This window comes from Calonectris borealis, unplaced genomic scaffold (assembly GCF_964195595.1).
Source record: "Calonectris borealis unplaced genomic scaffold, bCalBor7.hap1.2 HAP1_SCAFFOLD_158, whole genome shotgun sequence".
Lineage (NCBI taxonomy): Eukaryota > Metazoa > Chordata > Aves > Procellariiformes > Procellariidae > Calonectris > Calonectris borealis.
In genome coordinates, this window is record NW_027441544.1 from 63,449 (window position 1) to 71,674 (window position 8,226).

The window sequence follows — 8,226 nt, forward strand, 5'->3', positions numbered from 1 at the left end:
CCCGCCCGCGCGAGGCACGCCGGGAGTTGTAGTCGGCGCCCCGGGACCGCGCATGCGCACAGCGCCCCGGCACCGCGCATGCGCACGGCTCGCAGCCCCTCCCCAGCGTTTGCAAGCACTTCCCAGCCCCAGGACCCCCGGAGCTCACAGCACCCGACCACACCATTTTCCAGCCCCCTGGGAGCCCCACTCTCAAGTCCCGCCAGGACCCACAGCCCCACTCCCCAGCTCTTGGGGGACCTTGATCTCGATGGTCCGGGAGTCCTCCAGGTGTACTCTCTGGTCTGGACGTCCGTCTCTATGGTCCGGGAGTCCTCCAGGTGTACTCTCTAGGCCGGACTTTGCTCTCTATGGTCCGGCAGTCCTCCAGGGGTACTCTCTAGGCCGGACTTTGCTCTCTATGGTCCGGCAGTCCTCCGGGATACTCTCTAGGCCGGACTTTGCTCTCTATGGTCCGGCAGTCCTCCAGGGGGTACTCTCTAGGCCGGACTTTGCTCTCTATGGTCCGGCAGTCCTCCAGGGGGTACTCTCTAGGCCGGACTTTGCTCTCTATGGTCCGGCAGTCCTCCAGGGGTACTCTCTAGGCCGGACTTTGCTCTCTATGGTCCGGCAGTCCTCCAGGGGTACTCTCTAGGCCGGACTTTGCTCTCTATGGTCCGGCAGTCCTCCAGGGGTACTCTCTAGGCCCGACTTTGCTCTCTATGGTCCGGCAGTCCTCCAGGGGTACTCTCTAGGCCGGACTTTGCTCTCTATGGTCCGGCAGTCCTCCAGGGTGTACTCTCTAGGCCGGACTTTGCTCTCTATGGTCCGGCAGTCCTCCAGGGGGTACTCTCTAGGCCGGACTTTGCTCTCTATGGTCCGGCAGTCCTCCAGGGGTACTCTCTAGGCCGGACTTTGCTCTCTATGGTCCGCAAGTTCCCCACGTGCACTCTCCGCTCCGGACGACCGCCTCGATGGTCCAGAAGTCCTCCAGCTGTACTCTCTAGGCCGGACATTTTCCTCTATGGTGCGGAAGTCCCCCGGGTACATTCTATGCATCTGGACCTCCGTCTCTATGGTCCGGAAGTCCTCCAGGTGTACTCTCTGGTCCGGGAGTCCGCCATCTCTATGGTCCGGGAGTCCTCCAGCTATACTCTCTGGTCTGGTCTCTATGGTCCGGAAGTCCTCCAGCCCCTCTCCCCGACCCCCTAGGGCTCGCAGCCCCCCCCAGCCCCACTCCCCGGCCCCCCCGGGATGCACAGCCCCACTCCTCGGCCCCCTCGGGGGTCCGCAGCCCCCCCACTCCCCCTCCCCAGATGCTCACAGGGGGAAAGGAACGGCTCGGCCTCAAGCTCTGCGGGCTGCCTGTGGCCCCTGCAGAGCCCACGATCCTCGGCAGCCCACACGCGGGGCGAAGCTCGCAGCCCGAGGAGGAGTCACAGGGAGCCGCCGCTCCTGCCACAACCCTCCTTCCCAGCCTGCTGCTGGAGCACAAGGCACTTGAAAGCAGCAGGAAAGAACAAGGAGGGCCTCGCAAGATGGCAGGAATAACGCGGGGAGCCTAAAGCGTTTAGCCAGGCAGGGCTTGCCACTCACCTTGTGCCGTGGTCGAATCCCAGCCCGCAACTCAGCACCACACAACCGCTCCCTCGCTGCCCCCTCAGCGGGAGGGGGGAGAGAATTGGAAGGGCAAAAGTGAAAACACTCCACTCGTAAGGAAAAGGGGGGAAAAAAAAAAACCCCAAACAACAGAGAGAAAAACCCCAGACAGACAAGCGGTACAAACGAAAACAACGGCTCGCCGCCAACCGCCCGATGCCCGCCCAGCCAGCCGCAGCCCAGCAGCGGCCCCCCCGCCAACCTCCCCCCCGAGTTTTATTTCCTGACGTCACAGGGTCTGGAACATCCCCTGGGTCCGCCGGGGTCAGCTCTCCCAGCGGTGCCCCCTCCCAGGCCCTCGCGCACCCCCAGCCCGCTCGCCGGCAGGGCGGGGCGAGGAGCAGCACAGCCCCCGGCGCCGTGCAAGCGCTGCGCAGCGGGAACTCACGCAGCCCCGCGTCACCGACGCCGTTCTCAGCACAAACCCAAAACGCAGGAGGAGGGAGAGCGGGGTGGGAGTGGGGGGCGGGGGAGCGGGAGGGGGGTGCCAGAGTTTGGGCGGGGGGCAACGGGCAGGTTGGCGGGGCAGGCAGCACCCCAGGGGTCCGGGCCCCTCAAATGGCTGGTGTTTCACCCCAAAGCTTCCCCAAATCGGGGGTTTTTTTGCTTTTGTATAATATCAAAGCTGGGGTTTTTTCCTTTTCCAAAATATTCCACTGGGAGGTTTTTCAACGCTTTTTCACAACAAAACTTGGTGATTTTTGCTTTTTCGTTTTGTGCATGAAAATGGGGGTTTTTTTGCTTTCCGGCTGCCCAAATCCTGGTGGATTTGGCTTTCCCGGGAGCTCCAAGTTGGGTATTTTTCCCCCAAAAATGCGGGTTTTCTTTTTCCCAACCCCTTGCAGGCCCCGAATTAGGGGTTTTGTGGTGTTTTTAGGCCACGGCGGCAGGTCCCGCTCTGTGTGCACGGCCCTGCAGGGGAAAGTCCCTGTTGGGGGGACCGGCCCCCAATCAGGATGGGAAAAGACGGAAAAAGAGAACAGGGAAGAGGCAGCTTTTGAAAGCGCTTTTGGATCTTCAACAGAGAGGTGGTTCGGGGGGGTGGGGGGGGTGAAGAGTTTTTAAATCCTTTCTATAAACAGGGTTTCTTTGCATTTTAAAAACCTTATCTATCATAGACGTTTACGCTTAACGTATTTACACATACCTCTCTCTCTATATATTTAGTGAATATATTTATGTTTCACTTATACCCCCCGATTTCCCACTCATTATATATAATACCTGCTCAGACTAGATATCTGTCGACTTACATATTTTGACACTTCAATGTCTTTATAGACTTCTCTATTTACACTTACGTATATTTACACTTATCTCTTTATAGACTTAGATTTTAGACTTAGATATCTATTTGCACTTATAGATCATCTCTTAGATTACATATAACGCCTATTTAGGCTCTCTATGTAACACGTAGTAAGTGTAGACAGCGGTATCTATTCAGACTTTTTTCTATTTTCAATTCCTTCATACATAAAATATATCATCCCTTCTGCGTTTGGAAGTGCTTTCTTTTTTAATTTATATAGACGGGAGTTCTTTTTGTATTTTAAAACCCTATATACGTCTTCCGGATTTTTTTATGCTCTAAAATCCTTTAGATAATAGGGCAGATATAGGTTCCTATTTTGAAATCCTTGTATACATATAAAGGAATATTATTTTTCAATATATAGAACAAGGAGAGATTTTTCTCTATTTCGAGGCCTCACAGACAGATTTAGAGTTTTTAAAAATTTTTGAACCCCCCCAGGAATTATCAGGCACTTTTGGGCTGTGACCCCCTTTGTGGGGGGGGGGGACCCCCCATGACCCCCCATTCCCCACTCACCTGCTCCTCCACGGCATCATCAGCCCGCCGGTGATGTTGGGGTGCCCCAAATGACATCATCACCCCTCCAGGCCCCCAACCCCCCCTTTTTATTCAGCCCCCAAAAAGGCACAACAGGAGGGAAATGGCCCCAACCGGCAGCTCGTTACTTTAATAATGCCGTTGGCGTATGTACGCACGCACCCCCGCCAAAAAGGGGTGCTCTGCTAGAAAGATAAAGGAGGGGCGGCCCCCCCAAACGCTTGCAGCCCCCCCTCAGCCCCCGTCCCGCAGGCTGGCAGCCGGCCCCTTACCCTCAGCACGCCCAACGACCGGCAGGCAAACCCGGGCCGGGGGTCTCTCCTGAGCACCACGGGACGCTTACAGCACGGCATCTGAAAAACAAAAATCCCAACGGATCTATTTCAGCACGTTAAAAAAAACAGCACCGAAGGCAGCAGAGGAATTCGGTCAGGACAAGGGAGAGGGTAGCAGTCGAGCTAAAGGAGGGTGCCAGGCAAACGGGTCAGCTCGAAATACAACGCGGCCTTTAAAAGCTCGAGCGATTCGAACGCTTAAAATCCGCGTGAGGACTAATTGACGCGATTCTGAACGCGTCCTTCGCAGAGAAGTAAACGCTCTCGCTGGTGTCGGAAAACGCCTCGTCCCTTCCTTACAGCACCGCTGCCGGGAGATAACCCCGTGAGGCTGCAGGACGAGGGCGCGCCGTAATCGGCATCTACGCTCACGGATCCGCCGCCACAGCTCCAGCCCTGGCGCTGCTGCTGCTGCTGCTGCTGCGCATCTCGCTCGCTTGGCCGATAAAGCTGAAAGCGAAGCGTAAAACTTTGAAGAGTAAAATGAAAAAGAAAGAACAAATCTCAGCAATTCATTTTATGCTAAAAAGGCGTGCGTACGCTTACAGACGTACGACGAGAAGGCTTATACTATAAAAATATTTGATTTTCCTTTTGCGTTAATTGAAATTGCGTAGCTGTGAATTCATACCGTTAAATTATCTACCTCCAAACTACACAGCTATCGTTTGACTAGGGGTTTTGCGTGCGTCACATGACTAGGAGGGACGCCTGGCCAGCTGCGCCGAGACCGATGCTACCCAACTGCCGGGGAAACGCGCCACTGAAAGCGAGGCAGAAATAAAGGACTTCAGAGCGCTCTGCCAAAAGATCGGGAAAAAAACCCGATCAGTTGCCTCTCTTTTTAAACGTTTAGAGCAACTACCTAACTGCTTAAGCACACCTAATAAATTATACGCTACAGCTCTTTGGCAGTTGCAGTTTAAACAACGCAAGTCAGTTTGGAAGTTATACAATTTTCACTTTCTTTTTAAAATTTCGTTTACGATAGAAAAATCAGTGAGATAAGAGATCTCCCATACGGTTTTACTTTTTTTTTGGGGGGGGGTGGGGTGGGGGCAGGCGGTGGGGAATATCAAATCCCCGGTGCTGCAATACATCAGGCTACCAAAAAGGACCGGCAGGTTTGCTAACGCTGTCGGCCGTAGCCGAGCGTGCGGAGGAACGCGTCTTTACGATCTCTCGACCGTTACACCCGAGAACCAAAGATCAGCCGTACGTCGACTATCGGAAGACGTGCTGCGCTTGGGTCTGTGCAAGGAAATCGACCTACCCCTTTTTTTTTTTTTTTCCAGAGAGAGCGCGAAAAGTCTCCTTGCGGATGACTTCTACTGCCGAGCACGTCATCTCTGAAGATCCATTCTGATGGGAAGTTCGTAAAAGGCGACTCCTTTGAACGAGAAAGATTTCCATTCTGGAAAATCTCTTTCCAACCAAAGTCAAAATTACGCGCTGCAGGTTAGGAAAAAGGACGCGATAGAAGCAGTAACTCACCAAAACCACATCAGGACTCTCTGTCGCTAGTTACGAGGCTGCTACCGCTTCTCGGGAAAGCCTGGAAAGCGCACCGAAGCGACGCCGATTTGTCCCGTGTTGTCCACGCCGCTTCTTTGACCTTGATTGCTTTTAGCACAGATGCTAGCATCTCAGTAAGGTGTTCGAGTGCTCCTGTAAGGCATTTTAAACACCGACTGACTGAAAAAGCATACAGCTTTTATCGTGAAAACAAAGCCTGTTTCTCCCGAACATCCCAGCTCTTACAAACGGTTCCTTTCCTCTTCTAGTCCAACATTATTTTCACAGCACCCTTTCCTAGCAAGCGCACAGAAACAGAAGAGCGTGCTTGCAGGAAGAGAAAACAGACGGAGGGAAGCAAGCTTTGCAGAGGCGTACCACGCTCCAGAACAGACCTCCTTTATTTTTAGTATTTGCGTTAAAATATTTCACGTTAAAAAATCATATAGAAGGAGAGCTGCCACGTTCCTCGTGTTAACTGTAAAGTCCGTGCTACGAGCACCTTAGGAAAAACGCAGACACATGTCACAGGCCTACCTCGTACTTGCAGACCACTAGGGATCCTTTCCACCTGTCTCGTACTTTCACGGCAGTTGACGTTCTGCTGAGAGGAAAGGGAAAAAAAAACAAACAACGTTTAGCACAAAGCTTCCTTTGCCGCGAAGAGAACAACTGAGTGGAGGAGAAAGTATTTGGCATCGTCTTTGGTGCGGTTGTTGAGACAGGCCACTAGAGCTTCTGCACGTTTCAGACAACCGTGCCTTTTTTTTGGCTCATTGGCAGCTTTAGTTTCGCGAGAACTCACTTGCCTAGAAAGAGGAGTGACAGAGAAGGAAAAGAGAGGTCAGGCAGCAAGAGAGCTCTGCAGGCTGCCACCAGTCAACGTCGCACTCTTAAGGAAAAACAAACAAACAAACAACCAACCAAACAAACAAAAAAAAAACAAACAAAAAAAACCCCAAAACACACAAACACAAAAAAACCCCGCAAAACCCAACAACAAAACAAAACTTTGACGTTGTACCTTTCTTTTCTTTTGGAGCTCGTCCCTGTCTCAGCTGATCGTCTCGTCAGAGCACGAAGTGCAGATGATCCGTATCCCGATGACATCTGCACGCGATGAACACGTGTTCAGAAATAGTCCAGATCTGTAAGACTGGTGTCATTTGTGTGGTTCCAAGCATCCTAACTCCATTTTACTGACCAATGCATTTGTGAGGAAACTAAGTAGCTTTTAAACGTAGCCTCTCCTTGGGGAGAAAAATGCGTTAGGGAGTGAAAAAAAGGATGATTCAGAGCTCCCAACCATGACGGAGCAGCGGGAAAACTAATGAAAGCGAAGACCAACAGCAGCAACGCGAAGCGGCATTTGGCTTTAATTCCGATCACGTACTTAAGCGGCTCGCCAAGTCTATGCCTCGATCCCATGAATGACTAGCCCTTTTTTGGAAGGACCAACTTTTTTCCTTCAAAGTCCTAGATTGAAGACTCCACTGAACAGAATGGGGATGGAGCCACAGGACAACATGCCATCAACACTCTAATGAAAAAAAAAATCAAGTAAAAATCCAGTTGAAGTATCAGTTTCCATCGTGTCTCGTTCATTACGTTTCTAGTAGTACCTGGGTGCTCCAAAATTCACTCTCCTGACACCACGTAGTACTACAAATTACAATTACGCGTGTAAAAATAAAAGGCTATTTCCAACCTGCCCGTAAAATCAGTACGAACAAACAGAAGAGAAACACTTGACCCTAAAGAAGGTCACAGGCAGCTCTTAATTTATCGTAGGCGAAAGCTCATTCTTTTCCCTGAAAGGAAAACGCTCGTAACTACCCAGGGACCGATTCGGGAACGAGGCACGCGCGCTCTGTTAACGGCAACCGTTCATCAGCTTTTCTGCACCGGCACAAATTTGCCTTTTCCCTGGGTTTGACGCGGAGCACCTGCAGCGTCCTTGAACGCGCCAATGTTTCTCCCCGCTCCCCCGGCCCCGCACGTGCCGTTACCTGAGCAGCAAGCGGCGTCAACCGCGCAGGATTTTCTTCACGTGACGCAGAAGGTGACGCTGGGAAAAGAGGAGGCACAAAATGAACCTGTTTGTCACACCCAGCCAACGGTGAAAACCCAGGGAAGGATTCTGCCGTGCGGGGCCGGGCTGTGCACCCCCGGAGCTCCAGCCGGCCGGTTTCGCTCCCCTTTGCCGGGTACCGGGGAGACACCGCCGCCTCGTGCTGCCGCCTGCCCCCCGGGGAGAGCCGGGGGACCCCCACCTCACTTCAGCCCTCGGGAACGGGGCTGAAAGGTCCGATCCCGGTGCCGGGGGAGCAGAGGCGAGCTGGCTGGGACCAGCTTTTGCTCCTGGAACAGCCCTGGGGTGGACCTGTCCCTCCCTTTCAAACGCTCCAGCAGTTTCGGGGGCAGAAGGCCGTTTCTAAGCCCTCTCTCCAGCAGCTCCTCCCTCGACTCGGCCCGCGAAGCCCCCAGTCTGCCTGCAGGGAGGGCTGGGGGGTCCCCGGCCCCACGGGGCGACAGTGGGGACTCGCAGGGAGGATCTGTTTGCACAAAGCGCCCCCCCCCTCCCGCCCGCCGGCCCCCCGCCCCGGCCCGGCCCACTGCGCGGCCCCCCTAGGGCACGCAGCCCCCCCCCCCCCCAACTCCCCACTCCCCAGATGCTCACAGGCCCTCCCCCGCCTGGAGCCCCCCCAGCCCCTGTCCCCGGAGCCTGCAGAACCGCCCCCCCCCGCCACAGCCCGGCTCCCCGGGCCCGCGGCTCCTCACACTCACGCTGCGCCGCCGCCTCGGTGCAGAGCCCGCCGCGCGCCCCGTTGAAATACCGTCCGCAACCAATCAGCGCGCGGCTCCACCGGCCCGCCCGCGCGA

General features: G+C 54.3%; 1 long non-coding RNA gene across 1 annotated transcript; it reads right to left on the minus strand.

The window, feature by feature from the left end:
• Positions 1–4,980: 4,980 nt before the first annotated feature.
• LOC142077121 (uncharacterized) lies at positions 4,981–8,226 on the minus strand. Its single transcript, XR_012671563.1, has 5 exons — positions 8,131–8,226; positions 6,368–7,411; positions 5,881–5,944; positions 5,323–5,496; positions 4,981–5,218 (listed from the first exon to the last, which is right to left on the minus strand). It is a non-coding gene; the product is annotated as an uncharacterized LOC142077121 (long non-coding RNA).